Below are 20,518 nucleotides of genomic sequence, written 5' to 3'. Positions count from 1 at the left end.
TATATTCATATAAATGCGTACGACTTTGTTGTCTTAAAAGACATGAAATGAATATGTACATATTATATAGAACATACTCGTGCAAAATCTTATAAATGCAATGTATGTTCATTTGGATGCTCGCGACGGAGTAATCTTCAAACATATGTAAAGATACAAAATGGTGAAAAACCTTTTAAATAAATTGACTACTTATACGGAGGCTCGGCACAAAATTATCTTAACGCTCATAAAACGAAACAGGAGAAAAACCATTTGCGTGTGATGAATTTTATTTTGAAAGTAGTACCTAAACAAATATGTCATTTAAAAACTAATAATCGTGATGAGTTTAAATATAAATGTAAACAGATATGTAAGTAGGTACGTTGTTTAAGAACTAATAAACACACACATTCAAAAGAAAACCATTTGCGTGAAACAATTGTCGAAGCCGTCAGAGGCAATAATTTTTTAAAGAACCTACAAAACTTTATTTGATATCGATTCTGAATAGCATAATATGAAGTGACTAACACTTCTCTCCTAACATAACACCTACCAGAACTACAAGCATACGTTGCACCTCCTGGAGAAACAGAGAAAAAGAAGATGCAAATATTATTAGGAAGAGTTAAGTGCCTGCAAGTTAACCCCTTTATATAAAAAAAATATAAATGTCATTCCAATATTATCTTTTGAAGAAAATATCGTTGCATAAAAACATACCTATTGCATTTTTCAAAAGTATGCATACCTAGTTGTATTCTAATAACTTAACGGTATTTATTTTTATTACAGATCATTTTAAAAAACAGTAGGTAAGTATAATTATATAATTTACTGCATTTTTCCTTATGAAACTGACATTGATCCATTCAAAATCAAAAATAAATAGATAAATGTTAAGAAAGTTGAATGATTTTGTAATTTTGACACTTTTGTGTAATCAAATTGTCAATTTTGAGGTAGTCTATTATAAACCGACATATTTAGTGAGCCTTACACCGTTTTAGCTATTTTGAGGAGACTATTTTGACTGGATGTTCCAAACGGATGCGGTCGTTTTTGTTCAGGACATTTTGACGGGGTACTTAGTGAAAATGGAAAAATGCGAATTTTTCGCGAAATTTTAATGGAAAAACAATAAAAACTTCATGAAAAATCATGTAATTAAATTACTCAAAGGTGTGCATTTAAAAAATGTGGGAAAAAAATGTTTGGTTTTAAAACTTGACGGCCACTCAAAATCTAATTACTAGCTTAATATAAGAGATAAAAATTTTAAAAATCGTGCTAAAAGTTAACATAAATTAACCTAATCGGATGCACTAAACAAAAAAAATTTTAGGCAAATTTAATGGTTCAAGTATGAAGTCACTAAATTTTAAAAAATAATATCTCTCACGATATAATCGATAAAACAAAAAAAGCACGTGCACAAACGTAAGCCAATAATAGACAAATTGATGACCTAATAAAAAGTTAAAATAGTTTGTTGGGTGGTTCTACTTAACGTTCATTAAATATTTCATATAGAATAACTCACGCACTATATGAGAAAAAAAATAAAAAAGTATGCAGAATTGCGCACTAGCTATGCTACAAGAGATTTACTTACAAAATATTTTTTTAAACCTACCCAGTCAGGTTTTGCATACAAACTTTAAAATTAAATAGCGCGCCGCTGAATATAGGTGAAAAAGAAAAACAAAATCGTGCACTAACGTTCACTACCAACGCACAACTGTTTACAATTTAAATTTAAGGAAAAACACATGTTTAGTGACACAAGTATCCAGCATTTAGCTGGGTCACCCAAATTGAAATGCGAATAACCCCCTTAATGTGCGTGCACAAACGAAAAAAACGCGTGCACAAACGTGCACTAACGATGCACAAACGAATGCACTCGAAAAAAGTTGAAATTTCAACATTGGGTGACCCAACGTTTAGCTGGAACACCCAATTTAAAATGGGAATTTTTCGGTTATTATATGTGCACAAACGAAAAAAAATCGTGCACAAACGTGCACTAACGATGCACAAACAAATGCATGCAAAAAGAGTTGGAGTTTTAACATTGGGTGTTCCAGGTAAATGGACCTTATAAAAGAGCATAATCTCTTTCATCAAATCAGTGTTGCCAACCGTACTATAATTATAGTATTTGTACTATAATTTTGGTCCGCGTACTATGTACGATATAAAATAGGTATAGTACGCCCAAAATACTATAATTTTGAATATCGTACTATAATTTAATATAAAAGTACTATAATTTTGCATTTGCCTTTTTGCAATCGACTCGTCTTCGAAAATTTGGAAATCTGCGGCCCGCGTCTTCTTTTCTCCTAAAAAAAATGAGCTGACCATGAAAAATAGGGAATCAGCGGCTCGCGGCGAAATATTTTTCCTAAAAAAAACCAGCCGACTATGAAAATTGTGGAACTTGCGGCCCGCGGCTAAATATTTTTCCTAAAAAAAACGAGCCGACTATGAAAAATGGGATCCTGCGGCCCGCGGTGAAATATTTTCCCTAACAAAAAACTAATACATTTTCAACAGATGACAACGCGTACTATATTTTATCCCCAAATACTATAATTTTGGAGGCTCTGTACTATAATTCCACTTTCAAAATATGGCTACACTGCATCAAGTACAATAGTTAGTTCCGTTCGGACCCTACTTACAGCCACGACGTTCTCCGTATCCCGCGAGAGGGTTTCGATAATTTTAGACTACGCACACGCGAACAGTTCTCAGCGGAAATCCCGCTCGTGCTAAATTTGACGTCATATGTACATGACGTCACTTTCACAGTAATACGAAACGCGTACTAAATTTTATAAACGTCAGATCTAAACGAACTCAAAGTATATACGCGAATAATCTTCGAACATAATTAAACGTTTACCGCTCGAACTAAATAGTGTTTTAAGATTTAGTTTTGATAATAACTAAATATAAGAATATTTTATAAATTATAAATATGTATTATTAGATACATATTTATTATAATTATTTAGATTTTATATAAATAATTAAACAAATAAATAATAAGTGTCTACTTTTAATTGACAATCTGAATGTGTAACTTAAAGACTATTATGAAAGAAAACATTTATTAAAAATAAATTAGTATTATAAATACTTTAAATATATACTTTAATAACTTTATATTATGAACAATATTCTGTGCCTTGACCCCTGTAAAGGATTGTGCCATAGACAATAAAAAATTATAAATATTTTAAAAATGAGTTATCAATAATACAGTGCCTTTAGTGGAGCACCATTCTCGAGTGCATCCACTTCCCACTCCAAATCCTCACTGGATGAAACTCCTCTTCAAGACTGAGCTAGTCGAATATCAGGGGACCACTTATTGGTGGATACTTCTGAGGGATTGATAACATCCTACTTCTCATCACGAGGCTTGTTATGGTGGTAACACCCCTGTAGGGGGGGTGACAATACCCTGAAGAAAACGAGTCTAAAAATTCATTTTATTATCATTATCATAAGGAAATAATATGTAAGTCCTAAAGTAGAGGAATCTAAAAATACTATTGTGGACTGGATCCTACTTAATTGCGTGGACGGACCTGTTAGGACTTCGAATAATGCTGGCATATTTAAGAAAACTCATCACAACACAAATGATACGTATTTTTGTATTACATACATTACACGTATTTTGTTAGAGCTAGAACTAATGTTAAGAATATACTAACTGACAGTGAACTTTGCATCATATGAATGATTCACGAGCATAGTGAACCAAGTCCATTCTGGTTATTTTGAGTAAGCTATTTTCAAACATAATATTTGAGTATTTCTAATTCTGTAAGGGGATGCTTGCAATTCTCAAGTGTTATTTTAACTACATTAATTTATTATGAAAGGGAAATTTTTGAACCTAGCTTACTCAAAAATATACAGAATGGACTTGGTTCACTATGCTTGTAAAACACTCATACAAAACACCCAAATTCTTTACCTACGTTACCCTGCTCAATATTATACCAGACAATTTATAAAGGTTTTCATTACAATGAGTTATATATAATCTGATCTAAAAGTATTGGTACATTAACATGAGAAAGTAATTCAATCACATATAAAAATCTTTTCAGCAGAAAGAATCATGTGTTACTTTATGCTGCCAGACATGACATTAATTGATTTATAAGTCTTTTCACTAAAATTAGTAAAGTTATATCGTGTCTTTTCATGAAATTGAAACTTGTAAACGAGTATTTGGATCATACTTAAAAGGTTTCTAATTAATGTGAGTCGTTTTGTGTGATTTCATGCTACTAGACTTTGAGCATGAGTAGTTACATTCAAGACATTTCAAAGGTTTTAAACCAGAATGGGTCATCTTATGTCTTTTCATGGAACTAGCGTCTATGCATGATAAAGTACATTCATCACATTAAAAGACTTCACACCAGTACGAGTGAATGAATGTCTCTTCATGTGAGTAGACTTTGTGCATGAATATTTGCATTCACTACATTTAAAAGGCTTTTCACCAGAATGAATTATTTTGTGAAATTTCATGCTACTAGATCTTGCGCACGAGTAATTACATTCATGACACTTAAAAGGCTTTTTACCCGTGTGAGTCAATTTGTGTAAATTCAACGTTTTTAAATTTTCTGTTGAATCATATAAACTTGACTTGAATAGCACGATCAAAAAAATTTGTACTTGATAGAAATAATACTGAAATGTCATTCTGACTTGTCATATTGAATTCCATAGTAATTAGCACGTATAAATTATTAATTTAGTTGCTAGGACACCAGACCCCTAGCAACCAATAATAGTGTTTTACATTTTACGGATTTCTTCCGAAATAACTTTTTATACAAAAGAGAATTAACTGAAAATGAATTCAATTTTACTTAAAGATGGCTAAAAGTATTAAAACAATGCATTGGCATCGTGTTTTGATAATATATTCTAAAAGTTTTAAATGTCTAGCTAGTCGGGAAGTTAGTTAAAAATCGATTGCAAGATTTGTACCGGACAAAGAACCACCGGACAAATAAGAATACGAGCTAATATTTATTTTCATTGAACTATGACTAAATTAATATGTAGATAGTGTTTGTTATGTTTTAAAAAACAATTAAACCCCGTCTCAGCCAAGCTATAGTAGATAATAGTCAAAAAATATTCGATTATCTAAAAAATATCTAAATTTATGCTATTAAACAATTTTAGATATTAATCTATGGATATAAGGATATTTTTTATATAAGTATTATGGTTTGGTTCAGGCAGGGCTTAATGAATTTTACAAAACAAACCAACACCATCAGCTGTAATAATATTTATGTATTCTTAATTCAAAAAAAAACAAATAAGAACGGATCGCCCATTGCATACGTAGGTAAGTAATTAAACCAGTGGCGCACCCAAGATTTAAATTGGGAAGGGGCCAAGGAGGAGAATGTAAATTAGTCCCATAGGCTCTTTTTCTTCTTCACAGCCTAATTTTTCGTTTATCGGCCTTTTGTCTATTGCACTCGGCGTACCTACACCATGGTCCCCACATCCTGAAACGGGCCTTCAGGTTAGGATATTTGGCGGGAATTGTGTTTTAGTTCAAATTAAGGGTACGCATACAGTGAATTATTGGCGATTTTTAATACATCTACTTTAATAATGGAGCTGTCGAGTATCGATACATAATAATCAAAAAGTATATTGCACAATTATATAATTGAAAATGTTCATGGTCATGAAGTATAATAGCGCCTTTTTTACTATTGAAGCTAGTTTATGATGTGTGTTTATCTCACTTATCTGGTCAACCCGACACGCCGGGCCCCCCAAGCGCGGGCCCTCAGGCTAGAGCCCTATCAGCCCTCCCCAGCCATGACCTACACCACTCCGGAATTCGGGTGGACACCGAGAATTTTTTGACAGTTCCATTAGGGATTGGGTTTCTAAAAAAACCCGACATTAGTGTTTCGAAATTTTTGTGTTAGAAATTAAAATCTAAGAAATTTTTCTAAAAAGGGTGCTGGAGAATAATTTCAAATCATTTTTTTTGCAGTGTTTTTATTTGTCTAAGCCCAAGGTATAGTTTATTGCCTTTCAATGTTTAAAATCATTCTGATCATTTTTATTTTTGGGGGGTGCCAGAGCCCCTTGCCCCTCCCCCCTGGGTGCGCCACTGAACTAAACTATTATAGTTTAATTGAATTTGCCATGAATCCACCATCTCAAAACTGTATTCTTAGTTCTTCTTCTTATTGTGCCATCCACTAGCGGAGGTCGGCCACCATCGAGGCGATCTTACCTTTGTCGTCTGTTACCGGAACAGTTCAGCAGTTGGAGGTGTACTCGTACCAATTACGGAGGTTCTTAAGCCACGAAATGCGGCGCCGTCCTCTGCTACGCTTTCTATTGATCTTTCCTTGAATGACAAGTTGGGGAATGCTGTATTTTTGTCCTCTCATAATGTGGCCGAGGTACTGAAGTTTCCTGGTTTTGATACTACGTAGAAATTCTCGGTCCTTCCCCATTCGATTGAAAATTTCAACATTTGTCACCCGGCCAGTCCAAGGAATTTTGAGGATTCGTCTATACAGCCACATCTCGAAAGCTTCAAGTCTCCGTGACATCTCTTAGTTTAGCGTCAATACATTTTTAGTTCAATGAACACAAATATGTTTTACAGACATAGTTTTAAGTGCACTATTAATGTCGAATCTTAACAGCCTACCTCTACCCCTAGCCACTGCTATCTACTATGGTAAAAAAATTGCATATCAGAGGCCAATAAGAAAAAAAATTGATAAGTATAGATAGTATTATTTTATTTTCATTAATAAATTTAAATATTACATAAAATTAATGATATTTAATAATACAGGTGTTGTAAGTTTTAAAAACATTGACAAGATATTATTACATCGTAATATGTTGTAATAAAAACCTTTTTATTAAGTATTAATTTTGCACAGAAAAATTGGCATTCAATTTTCTATTTCAATAAGTTGTACAAATCTTTATTTTTGAAAACCAAAGAGCTAAATACATTCTGCAAGTAGAAGTTTGGGTTATATTATTATAAGTACAAAAATTAAATGCTTTTCTAATAAACACATTTTAGAATATTCTCAGAAACACAGTTTCATAAAACAATTATTCTTATAAAATAAACATTAAACCATGGAATACCAATTCATTTATTCTTGGTGGGTACCTATAAAACGTGTTTCTCAATTATTATGATTAAATGTATACTTAAGTTAATTTAACACATGTCTGAACCCACGGTGGCCACGCGGCTTAAGCGTTGGACTATCACGCCGTGGGTCCCAGGATCGAATCCTAGGTCTGGCAAGTACACATATTGTTTTTCAATTTGTGTCTGTCAGGGTATGGACCTAATAGGTTGAGCAAGTCGCTGACATCCATTTCTCGTATAAAACAAGAGCTGTTAATACAAACCTCTACTCTGTGGAGACTAATATAATCACTGAATAAAAAAGTTAGATCGAGTGGGACTCGCACTCACGTTTTTCACTTTCCATGCGAGTGCTTACAACTCTGAGCCACTAAGATACGTCTTTGATTCATATGAATTATTTCTTATATCTATGTACGTTTTAATATACATATTATATCAAATTCCGCCAATATGGAGGCAATCTGCTTTTTAATCAATTAATTTATTTTATCCTAACAAACGCCTAGCGAGTGCGAAATTTCATTATTCAGTAATATTTCTATATGTATGAGTAATTAACCTATAATTAGTTTTTATTTAAGACCTACCTAATGAATTTCCCTGCAAACCAACCCGCCCCGAACTACATTTGTTTTTAATACAGCGTATCACGAGGGCTTACGTTTGGATTGAAGCATAAGCAGTTGTCTACGTATGAAAATGTTTCATAAGCAGATGCCCAAGACTGAGGTCGCCATGCACTCTTTGATTGAGTTTATAATAAAAGTGCCAATGGGAGAGAGGAGTACGGCAAATTAACAAAGATTGATTCTACTTTATTTACATATATTATGTAAAACAATATAGACATATTGAAATATGTGAATAGATCTTCACGTTTGCAATAAGGCCCAATTTTTTAAAGCATTATAGTTGGCGTTTGTGGCGACCAGGTCGGACGATCCGATAAGCCATCTCTTCCCTTTCGGGGCACATTCTCGGATTTTCAAATAGGATATGGTTTGCATCCTGAAAATATCCTGAGAAACAATAATTCAGAAGAAATATTATTATTATTACGTAGGTCAGCTTGTTAAGATGTGACCATTAAAAAAAATATCATTAGCTGATCAAGCAAAACTGAAACATGTTTTAATTCAATTATCTCGCTAAGTAAATCAACAATCAATAATTATTCATATTAAGTCAGCCTGAATAAGTATATTCCAACGATATAATAACAGCAGTATAGGAAACTTGCATGTCTTACATTAAAATTGTATTTTTACAGAATGCGCATTTGATGTTTAAACCACGTACATTGTACCACATATTATGCATAAAGATCATTTTCATACTTTTTTTTTCAATTATATTAGGTAATTTAAAGACCAGAATGAGTCTTGTGTCTCTTAATACTTTGGACGCTGAAGACGCACATGCGCGTAATGACCAGGCGGCCGATCGATGTAATTAACGTGCATTTTAAAGGTGCTAATTAAAAACTCATTATCTACTCAACAGCGAATGCGTTAATGTTAATATATGTTGTGCAGGAACACATTTGAAAGACTTCACATGAATTTCTCATGCTGTGTCATTTAATGTTACCGTAATACATGAGAAATTGCTGTGTTCATTTATGTTGTTGACGCACTTTGTGTAATTTTAAGCAACTGGACGTTTTACCCGAGTAGTTACATGTGTCACACTTGAATGGCTTTTCATCAGAATGAGTAATTTTGTGTAATTTTAAGATACTAGACGTTTTACATGAGTAATTACATTCTTCACATTTAAATGGCCTTTCGCCAGAATGAGTCATTTTGTGTAATTTTAACGCCTTTGAGGATGTGCATGAATAATTACATTCGGCGCATTTATATGGCTTTTCACCAGAATGAGTCATTTTGTGTACTCTTAAGCGACCAGACACTCTACATGAATAATTACATTCGTCACATTTAAATGGCTTTTCACCAGTATGCCGCATTTTGTGTACTCTTAAGCTATCAAAAGATTTACCTGAATAACTACATTCCTCACATTTAAATGGCCTTTCACCAGAATGACTCATTTTGTGTAATTTAAAGCTAACGGACATTGTACACGAGTAATTACATTCTGCACATTTGAACGGCTTTTCACCAGAATGAGTCAAATTATGTGATTTTAAGCTCCTAGCGGATTTGCAAGTGTAATTACATTCCGCGCATTTGAATGGTTTTTCACCAGAATGATCCATTTTGTGTACTTTTAAGCTATTAGACAATGTACATGAATAACTACATTCGTCACATTTAAATGGCTTTTCGGCGGAATGACTCAATTTATGTAGTTTTAAATTACTAGACGATTTACCCGAGTAATCACATTCATCACATTTAAATGGCTTTTCGCCAGAATGACTCATTTTGTGTAATTTTAAGCAACCCGACGATGTACACGAGTAATCACATTCCGTACATTTGAATGGTTTATCACCAGAATGACTTATTTTGTGTAATTTTAAGCCCTCAGAAGACTTGGATGAGTAATTACAATCTAAGCATTTAAATGGCTTTTCACCAGAATGACTCATTTTGTGCATTTTTAAACTTTTAGAGTATGTGCATGAGTAATTACAATCCGGGCATTTGAATGGCTTTTTACCAGAATGACTCATTTTGTGTACTTTTAAGCTATGAGTTTTTCTGCATGAGTAATCGCATTCGTCACATTTGAATGGTTTCTCACCAGAATGAATCATTTTATGTAATTTTATGTTAATAGGTCTTGTACATGAGAAATTACATTCCTCGCATTTAAAAGGATATTCACCAGAATGCCGCATATTGTGTAATTTTAATTTGTTAGGCGTTGTACAAGAGTAATTACACTCAGCGCATTTAAATGGCTTTTCATCAGAATGAGTCATTTTATGTAATTTTAAGCTACTAGGGGATTTACCCGCGTAATTACATTCATCACATTTAAATGGTTTTTTACTAGGTTGACTAAATTTGTTTGTTTCCAAGTGATCAGAACGAATGTATAAGTAATTAATTTCATTGCTTTTAAACGGCTCTGCAAATGTAAGTGTCATTTTCGTCATTGCTGTTCCATGCAATGATTTGTGAAGCTTTAGCAAGTCGGACGATTCAAAAAAATTATAACAAATAGAGCAAACAAAATTTTCTTTATAAAAAGAAATTGTTTCTATCTTTATAACAGCCTTTAGCAATCCAGAATAGTCTTCGAGTTCTTTCTTGATGTCTTGTTCTTCAATCTGTAGGTCTTCGAAAGGTGCTTGTACCTTAGGCATCTTCAACGATGACCCGAGAATTGGTACGTTGGCTGTTATGGTGCTCGCACTGAAAACCTTAAAAAAATCATAGATAGTATAAACTCGTACTTGATTGTATTTAATATTAAATATCGACTGTCTAATCTGCAATTGAAGGCATTGTTGTTACAAAGCATGTTTTCTATGCTCACACTTAAACGTATAAATAAATCCATTATCGTTCTTTACATAAAACAGCCAACTGCAGGTGTCAAATTTCCATTATCGTAAATGGAACAATTCCGCTCTCCGATCGATCCGTCTATGATTCATGCGAATAATTGCTCTTGTCTATAGATAATGGTTTAAAAATGAATAAATTTATGTGTGAATATCTACTTGACTTACCTCGTTGCGTTCCGTATACGAGCATCCGGGTTGAGGGTCATCATAGTTGAACGGACTTGACGTTTCTTTATCAAACTCGTCCTTCAAGTTAATTGGTTGAAAATCAGTGTCAGATTTTATATTGGCCACATACGGTTCAGGGTTCTGAAAAAAACAAAATACATCACATTTTTAAACATAACGATTATTACTTTATAACATGAACAAAGCGCGCTTTTGTCCGTGTTCTATGGTCCGGTGCAGCAATGTTCATCAAATCTTTGAAACTATCGAAAGTCGGTTCGGACTCTTGACACCTGTAATGTCTTCAGATTAGTGGCGAAGTGTGCCTGTTGAATGATGAAGATAGCAAGAAATTAAATTTAAAAAGTTACAAGACAGCTTTATTTACAGTAAATATTTAATTTGAATTATTTTCGACCATGTCTGATCCTAATAAGATCATATGGGACTCCACAGAGGGATGTTTTTATTAACAGATTTTGTTTTTACGAGAAATGGATGTCAGCCACTTGCTCAACCTATTAGGTCCATACTCTGACTCTACGCAAATTTAAAAACAATATGGGTACTTGCCAGACCCAAGATTCGAACCTGGAACCCACAACGCTATTGGCCGAAGCTTAACGCACGCGGTCATCGTGGGCTATAAAATAGTTTACCTTTTTATATGAGATATTATATGAAAAAAAATACAACAGATATTAAATAGGTACACGAGAGACAAACATTTAGATCATGATACTATTTGATATTGTGTTCAGCGCGCTAAACTGAATGTATATATTTACTAAAAGTACACCCTCATTAGCACTGCTAGGCTTAAATACCTACAGCCTCAGATCACGTGATAGTATGATATTGGTTTTGATATTATGTGTGTATGTGTGTTTACAATACATGTGTAATAATTTGTATGTGTTGTATGCGTGAAATGTCTCAAATTAGTGCCAATTGATGCATTGTCATGTCCGTCTAGTTAACCAAGGCGGCAGTACATTTATAAAACATAGACATATTGCAATGTCGTTGAGAAATTATATTATTTTTGTAGAATATAAAATAATGCAATTAAAAAATATTGTAGGCGCTTTATGTATGGAGTCACAACTTCAGGTGAATCAGAATATAATCAACTTTAAGTAAATATAAATAATTACAAGATAAAAAGAACTTTTTATATACCACGTTTTAAAATTTTCTGTTGAATCATATAAACTTGACAATTATATGTATTAATAATTTTGGACAAATAAGGCAATTGTCAACAAATCATTTTTTTGCTATTTTGCAACAAACAAATATAGAATACTGAAATGTCATTTTGATTTTCATAGTAAGGCACGTATATATTAATAATTTAGTTTCTAGGACCACCCCTTTAGCAACCAATAATAGTCTTTTACTTTTTACGGATTTTTCTGAAATAACTTTCCATACAAAACATAATTAACTGAAAATGAATTCAATTCTACTTAAAGATGGTTTAAAGTATTAAAAGAATGCATTGGCATCGTATTCTGATATATTCTAAAAGTTTCAAATATCTAGCTAGTCGGGAAGTTAGTTAAAAATCGATTGCAAGATTTGTACTGGATAAACAACCACCGTACAAACAAACGAGCTAAGAAAAACGTGGTAAAATACACAAAACAAACAACCTATGTCAGAACTATTTCAAAACACAAACTCGCTAGTTAAGCTAGTCGATATGACAGATATTTTAACACGTTAAATGGTATTAATAAATCCACGTAAGGAATACTTATTTCGTCTAGTTTTACAATAGCAGGCAACACAGATGAGTTGAAACGAAAGTTACCTAAAATGATAGAAGATGTCTTACTATAGATTGCTATGACATAATAATATTTTATATATAAATTAGATAATTAGAGTGACATAATGGTGAAAAATACATTTCAATCTGCTATGTTAATATATCACCAACATCTTTAGATTAATAAAGCCTGAGCATAACTTTTCGCACAAGCAACGAGTGGTCCACTGTTCAGCTGTGAAAATCAGATCCCAGATTGTTTGACATATTGATTCGCCCTTTCTTGTTTCAAATTGAATTATTAAAAATTCTCAAATCAAATATATTAACTATCAGTGTTATTAATAAATAATATACATTCCTGTTATTTATCAGCTGTCAAAGTCAGACTAGTCCTTCACACGAAAACCGATGGTAATATCGATTTCCAAAAAATATGTACCGAACATTGATCTATGCATTACATTTGTAGAAGGTGTGTTAATGCTAGTGTATTATTTATCATGTAACTTATCTATTCATATCAAACAATTCCCTGTGTGAACACGACAGACGCGTCAGTATGAGCACTGACAGAACAATGACAGGCAATTACGGTTCATACATAGACAAAAACGGGAGGGGCGGAAAAAGTATGACCAGTCGTTGTGAATGTATCGGCTTTCTACTTGAGTCGGCAATGTAATATATACATTTGTCTTTATTTAAATTTAAAATTATTCCTTATTTTAAACTAACTGCATTATAATCGGTGTATATTTGCCACACTAAAGCAGTGGCGTACCCAGGGGGGGGGCAAGGGGCCCTGACACCCCCCAAAATTATCAGAATGATTTTAAACATTGAAATTGAAAGCCGATAAACTATAGTTACCTTTGGGCTTAGACAAATAAAAATACGGCAAAAAAATGATTTGTAATTCTCCAGCACCCTTTTTAGAAAAAAATCTTCGATTTCAATTTCTAACACAAAAATTTCGAAACACTAATGTCAGGTTTTTTTAGAAACCCAATCCCTAATGGAACTGTCAAAAAATTCTCGGTGGCCACCCGAATTCCGGAGTAGTGTAGGTCATGGCTGGGGAGGGCTGACAGGACTCTAGCCTGGGGGCCCGGGCTGGGGGGGCACGGCGTGCCGGGTTGACCAGATAAGTGAGATAAACACACATCATAAATTAGCTTTAATAGTAAAAAAAAATATACTTCATGGCCATGAACATTTTCAATTATGTAATTGTGCAATATATTTTTTGATTATTATGTGTCAATTCTCGACAGCTCCATCATTAAAGTAGATGTATTAAAAATCGCCAATAATTCACTGTATGAGTACCCTTAATTTGAACTAAAACACAATTTGAAAAACGTTAATGTAGTGTTTCACACTGCCTTTAATCTTAGCGGTAGGTAGGGGGTCCGCCAAATATCCTAGCCTGAGGGCCCGTTTCAGAATGTGGGGACCATGGTGTAGGTACACCGATAATAGACAAGTGCAAAAGACAAAAGGCCGATAAACGAGAATTTAGGCTATGAAGAAGAAAAAGATCCTATGGGACTAATTTACATTCTCTTCCTTGGGCCCCCCCCCCAATATTAAATCCTGGGTGCGCCACTGCACTATAGTATGCATTTATGCAAAAGTTAAAACAATTTACTTTAGTACTTACCTTATTTAGAGGCTTGTAATCCTTATAAGAACAACTAGGTTGCAGTTCTTCATTGTGTAAAAGTCGCAGTGTCTCTTCGCCGAACTCGCATTTGAAGCCAGTTTCTTTAAAGCCTGTCTCGAATTTAATATTCTGAAAAAAAATCAATGAACATAATCACAAATGTATCATTGTTGTTATATATTTTTTGCATACCTATAGTACATATTATCCATTTATTTATGTATCTATCGAATAAGTGTATGCGAGGTAATCAGGCAGAGCATTGCCCACTAGATAGTCTTCAAAATCGACCAGTTTTCCCATATCTAGTGTGCAATGCTCTGCCTGGTCTGGTCTGGTCGATTTTGAAGACTAAGTATACTTACTACCAGTATAAAAAAATACTTAGTATATAAACTTGTTCCAAAATACTTACTAGTATTTGGAACACTATATACATCGTTTGGCGTGCGTATGCGACAAAAGTTTCATACTCAACTGAAACTAAAACCAACTCCATATTATTAGTAGTAATACGTATCGGTTCAGGGAACTCAGACTGTGCATCGGCTTCAATGGAATCGCCAAAAATACGCTAAGCTCCGCTTGTCGAAAACTCGCATTTATTATAAAAAATTTAATTTATGAGTTGTTTTTCTGTTAGGTTACAATATTATTGTTAACAAAAATGAATAAAAGTATTTTTTTTAAATTTTAAACATGTTTTGAGCGGTATATAACAAGCCTAAGCCTGTGCGTCATCTCACCACTGTGCTGCGACACAAAATTTATAACCTATTATTATTCATACATTCAAACGCAATAGACTAATAAATTAAAATATACCTATATTCAAATGCTATTTCGTTCGTGCGCATTTAATGTCAATAGTGTTGAAAGTCTACCAACTGGCGAGTGCACAGAACAGCGACTCGCGATGATATCATCACAAGTTTTTTGGGCCACAAATACTTAGTATGGGTACTACACAAACTGGTGACAGTATTTCCAACTCACCTCTAGTGCCCACTGAAGAATGTCTAAAGATGGCGGTGGGCAGAGGCGTATCAGTGTAGTAAAAAGTTCACAATTATGAAGCGTATACTCTACCTACCTGTTCGATAGAAAATCCTAACCATTGAATAATGGTGAAATTACATAACAAAACGGAATAATATGACTTTCTGTTAAACGTGATATAGATGGTAGGTATTTAAAAAGCACACGAAATGCTAACTAACCTGACTATTGTATGAAGGTTGAACCAAAAGAGTATTTTCATGACATGGGTTGTTGGCAATTGGTGATGTGTTTAGTTCAAAGAGGAGGTCCACGGGCTCCGGCTTGATGTAAACCGAAGGTTCTATTTTCACCTGTAAATAACGAAAATAATACATAAGATTAGTACTATAAATTTATGACAACGTAATAACTTGTTTACACGTGCACCGATTTACTGCTGACAGTACGTATTACTGCGGCCATAACAAGAAAATGCTCGTGTAAACAGGTATTATCCAGTAGGTTGCAAGATTGCATGCATGAATCAAAAAGATCGGAAGCTTCTGAATTTTCAGACAGTTGGATTTGTTAGATATCTGCGCCTGCGCAGTATAACGACAGTGACGAACTTGCCGTAAAAAACGAAGTACACCGCGCAGACTCATTTTGAGGTTAAACGATTTTTACGACTGTCAAAAAAATATCGGTGTGTGTTAGAAGTTATACTTCTTTGGCGTAACAAAATAAAAAAAACAAAACTTGCGATAACCTAGATTCTTTGATTAGCTCTTAATTATCTTGTTAAATTACACACTCAAGAAAAAGGACCGCTTATTGGAACGCCGTTGGTTTATTTCTATAGACTTTAACTTATATTACTAAATTATAAAATTATTTATCGTTGTTTTTATTTTTAAAGTAACAACTGCCACTATGACGTATAATAGTTTGTTTACGTAAGGAATTGCGAAATAAATTCGCTGCTTAGCCAACGGAACAATTCTAAACTATAATATTATACTGTATAATCGTCACGATTGGAGTATCATACTGTGGCGTAAAGGCAGTGCGTTTGGCTGATAACCGAACAATCGGTGGTTCGAATCCAATCGAGTGCATTTATTTTTGTGTGAAAAAATAAATTATGTGTTATATGTCACACGCCAAAAATACACTCTGATCTAATTTTCCAAACACGCATAAAGAAGTATAACTTCAATAATACCATAAAATGACAACATCGCCTCCCGCTTACTCTTGAAGAATGACATTGGAGAGACCGTCTGCACTTTTACGTGTAAACAGTGATTGGCATGATTGTTTAAAATACTCAATATTAGTGCAAGTAAATCCACGCACGTGTACAGGCGCTGTTATACTTCAGTAAAACCTAATGCCGACAGTTCAACGCGTGCATTTTTTCAATGCATACCTACCTTACATAGGTATTCATAAAAAATCTGGACCACATGGATTAAGAATGTAAACTATATAGATTGATGTATGTACAATTGAGCACTATTACGCCGATAACAAATGAAACTTTACAGAGAACATTTACAATTTCGAGGAACAAGACACATCCAAATAAATGCACAACACTATTGCCCAGTTGTCAAATAAACATAACCTTACTTCATTTTGTCGAAATGTGAAATTGTATTCTTGCTTTAAGTTCGGCATTTCATCCGACAATTTATCGTGGATGCTGTTCTCTGGGTTATTATGACAATCTATGTTATATTTTTCCTCGTCATAATCGACTGGTTCCGTTTTTACGTCCATTTTCAACGCTATAGTCTACGACGCCGACTGACACACGGAAAAGACAGTATTGCCAGTATGGTTATTCATACAGTGTTGCCAAGTCAAAATTTAAAATTTCAGTAGATTTTGACAAAAAATTCAGTAGATTTCATAAAATATCAGTAGATTTTGGAAAATGTAGTATATTAGATATAATTTAAGACTAATAAGGATAAAAATAACTAATAATATTAATTTATTGTAAGCAATGATGATATTAATGGGTAAAATGGCGCTCTTGGGTAGAGTTACAATGCTTTCTTCGTCAATTTAGAAGTGTAACACATTAAAAAAGATCGTGCGTAAATCATTTCAAGTTCATTATTAAAATAATCATCAGTAAACTTACAATTATGGAGAAACACAAATATCAGTAGATTTCTTGAATTTCGAAAAAAAATCAAAAATTCAGTATATTGGCAAAAAATATCAGTAGATCTACTGAAATTTCAGTAGATATGGCAACACTGTATTCATATGTAAAAATATTCTACTTCTACTATGTAACTACATCAGTTTTAGTTTGTCAATTTATGGCTACGGCCGTACGTTATAGCTTAACCACTGGGGAATGCCAATAGAAATGGCGTATTTCAAAAAAACATAACCTTATTCTTAGGTCAATAATTATTATAAAGCAATCATTATTCCTAAGATGTTTATCACATTTGAATGGTCAAAGACAGAGCTTTAATTATTATCTTATAATAAATTAGTATCTTTAGAATGATCTTCAAATGTGTTAATCTTGCCCATTTTTTGAATAATAGAATGCTTAATTCTTGTAAAATTTGGAATCACAGAGATTATTAATATAATATTTTATCGTAAATATTTCACTATAATAATGTCGACATAAATTATACTGATGGTTTCATAAATGCGAAATGAATAAATGTAAAAAATCTTAACACCACTGCACATTTATGTACTGAAATAATATGACTATATTCTAAAACATTAGAGCGAGAGGCTTAAAAGAATACTATTTTATGTAATAAAAATACTTTATGCAGTCATCAAATGTTTAAAATAAATATAAATGATAATAAGGCTTCACAATTATATACCTAAATAGATTATCTACAACGTTTAAGGAATGTCCAGGATCATGCTTTGAAAATAAAATAAAAACTCCATTTTGACCTACGCTGAGCATGTCCCCCCTTAACAACAATTGTATGATTTTACATGACATTATTTATTTTTATAAACTGGAATTAATAGGTGTAAGTACATAATAATACACGCAATAAGACTTTGGACACCACATGTTGGTGATGCATGCCCCCACAAAGAAGGGCTGGCAGGGCTCTAGCCTGGGGGCCCCGGATCAGAAAGGGCCCGGTGTGGCGAGTCGACCAGATAAGTTGTGATTATTTAAAATTATGTGGTTGTACAATTTAATTTTTAATTGTGTATCGAAACTCGACAACTCTATGATTCAAATGGATGTATTAAAATAAACAAAAAAACACTTAATATAGACATTAATTTAATCGCGTACACCGTTTGGTACACCTACTTTAAAGCGTCACACTGCCTTTATCTTTAGCGATATGTAGGGAGGCCTACCAAAGATCCTAACCTAGGGGCCCGCTTCAGAATGTGGGAGCCATGTGGTAATGCTATTATCATTGGCCGCGATGCTTTTGAAACTGTGGACTGTGGATTTGTTTATCTAGGATCCCTTGTCACAAATACCAATAACACGAGCGACGAAATAAATCTTAGGATCACCCTCGCCAACAGGTGCTATTTTGGTCTCCAAGGGCTTCTAAAGAACAAGCCACAATCAAGGAAAACCAAAACAACCTTGTAGGTATAAAACTCTCCATAGCCCAGTATTACCGTATGGTCGAGAATGCTGGGCATTAAACAAACAGGATGACAGAAAAAATATTACCTATAGGTATGGACATGGCCCCCACATCCTGAAGCGGGCCCCCAGGCTAAGATCTTTGAAAAGGCCCCTACCTATCGCTAAAGATAAAACCAGTGTGACGCTCTATAGTAGCGTATTCCAAACGGTGTGGTGACACGGTAAAATTAATGTGTATATTTAGTGTTTTTTGTATATTTGAATTCGTCTATTTGAATTATGGAGTTGTCGAGTATCGGCACACAATACTTAAAAATTGTGTCGTACAACCACATAATTTTAAATAATAACATTATTGAAGATAAATAACACCGCAGGCGACTTTTTTACTATTCGAAAGAATTTATGATGTGTGTTTAAATCACTTATCTGGTTGATTTGCTACGCCGGGCCCTTCCTGGGCATGGACCCCCAGGCTAGAGCCCTGTCAGCCCCCCCTTTGTGGGGACCATGGGTATGGATATAGGTAATATTATTATTTGAGAGGAGAGGTTTGAGAAGAACCATAATTTATTAAGAAATAACCAATATTAAAATTGAGCCTTTGAAAACTAAAGTGGTGTAAGTACTATGTCAAAAAAGGTCGATTTCAAGAAACTGGGGATTAGTAGAAACTTTGTAAAGCTTAGTGTAATTTATGAAGAAACTCTTATGTCCTTTGCACAATCTACTCATTAAAAGCATCTTTAACTAAAATAGTGACCATTTGGTACCCACCTAAATAAATTGGAAAATGTATCATTTTAATTTACCACCGATTTTTTTTCTAAAAGAACTCATTTCAATGACTTACACCATTCTTGTATGTGCCTACCTATCTAAATTCTAAACCTACTTTCATCATTAGCACTTACCATCAGAGATTGAGCATATCAGTCAGTGGGCACGTAGACTCCGATTTCTATAAGCTGGCGTACACTTCATCTCGTCGCTAGCGTCGCATTGACGATGGATTTGGCGGGGGGCGGACGTAGTGCAGTGTTAAGATGCTGAAGCGGGGGGAATTTAGTTCCAATAGTTCATAAAAGAACATATAGCAATTGTATTCTAGTATACCTTTTTCTTTGCAGCAGTCTTCTACATTCCCGAAATCTGAATCATTTTTCATGAAAGGCCCGGAGCCAAGAATTTGTGACCTACTACTGAAATGCTGTTACTTTGATCCATTGCGATTTTCATTCTTGATAAGGCTAATTTATATCTACAATTTTGACCCGTACAGCACTGCGATTTCCTAACTCTCGTCTCGTGTGGCACCAGACGAGATGACGTAATTGTGACGTCACGCTCGAGGCATGCCGACCGCGCACAGAATAACCATAGAAAATTTTATTATGATACACCTATATGTGTATGGTGACAATGAATAGCGCCGCTGTCTGACCACTCGCTATTTTCTCGAATGCTATTATCACTCCGGTAGTACGTCATAATGATGTCATATGACGTCATCTCGACCGGGAAGCTTGCACTCGCAAGTTCTAACATAGAGCCCCAGGTGTCGCTAGATGCTATCAAGTGCATTATTACAACTGCTTCAAATTTGA

The sequence above is a fragment of the Rhyacophila brunnea genome, unplaced genomic scaffold (genome assembly GCF_057557595.1).
Source record: "Rhyacophila brunnea isolate RB1 unplaced genomic scaffold, BYU_Rbru_1.0 scaffold_13, whole genome shotgun sequence".
Lineage (NCBI taxonomy): Eukaryota > Metazoa > Arthropoda > Insecta > Trichoptera > Rhyacophilidae > Rhyacophila > Rhyacophila brunnea.
The sequence above is the reverse complement of the archived record's forward strand: the minus strand, read 5'-3'. Positions refer to the sequence as shown.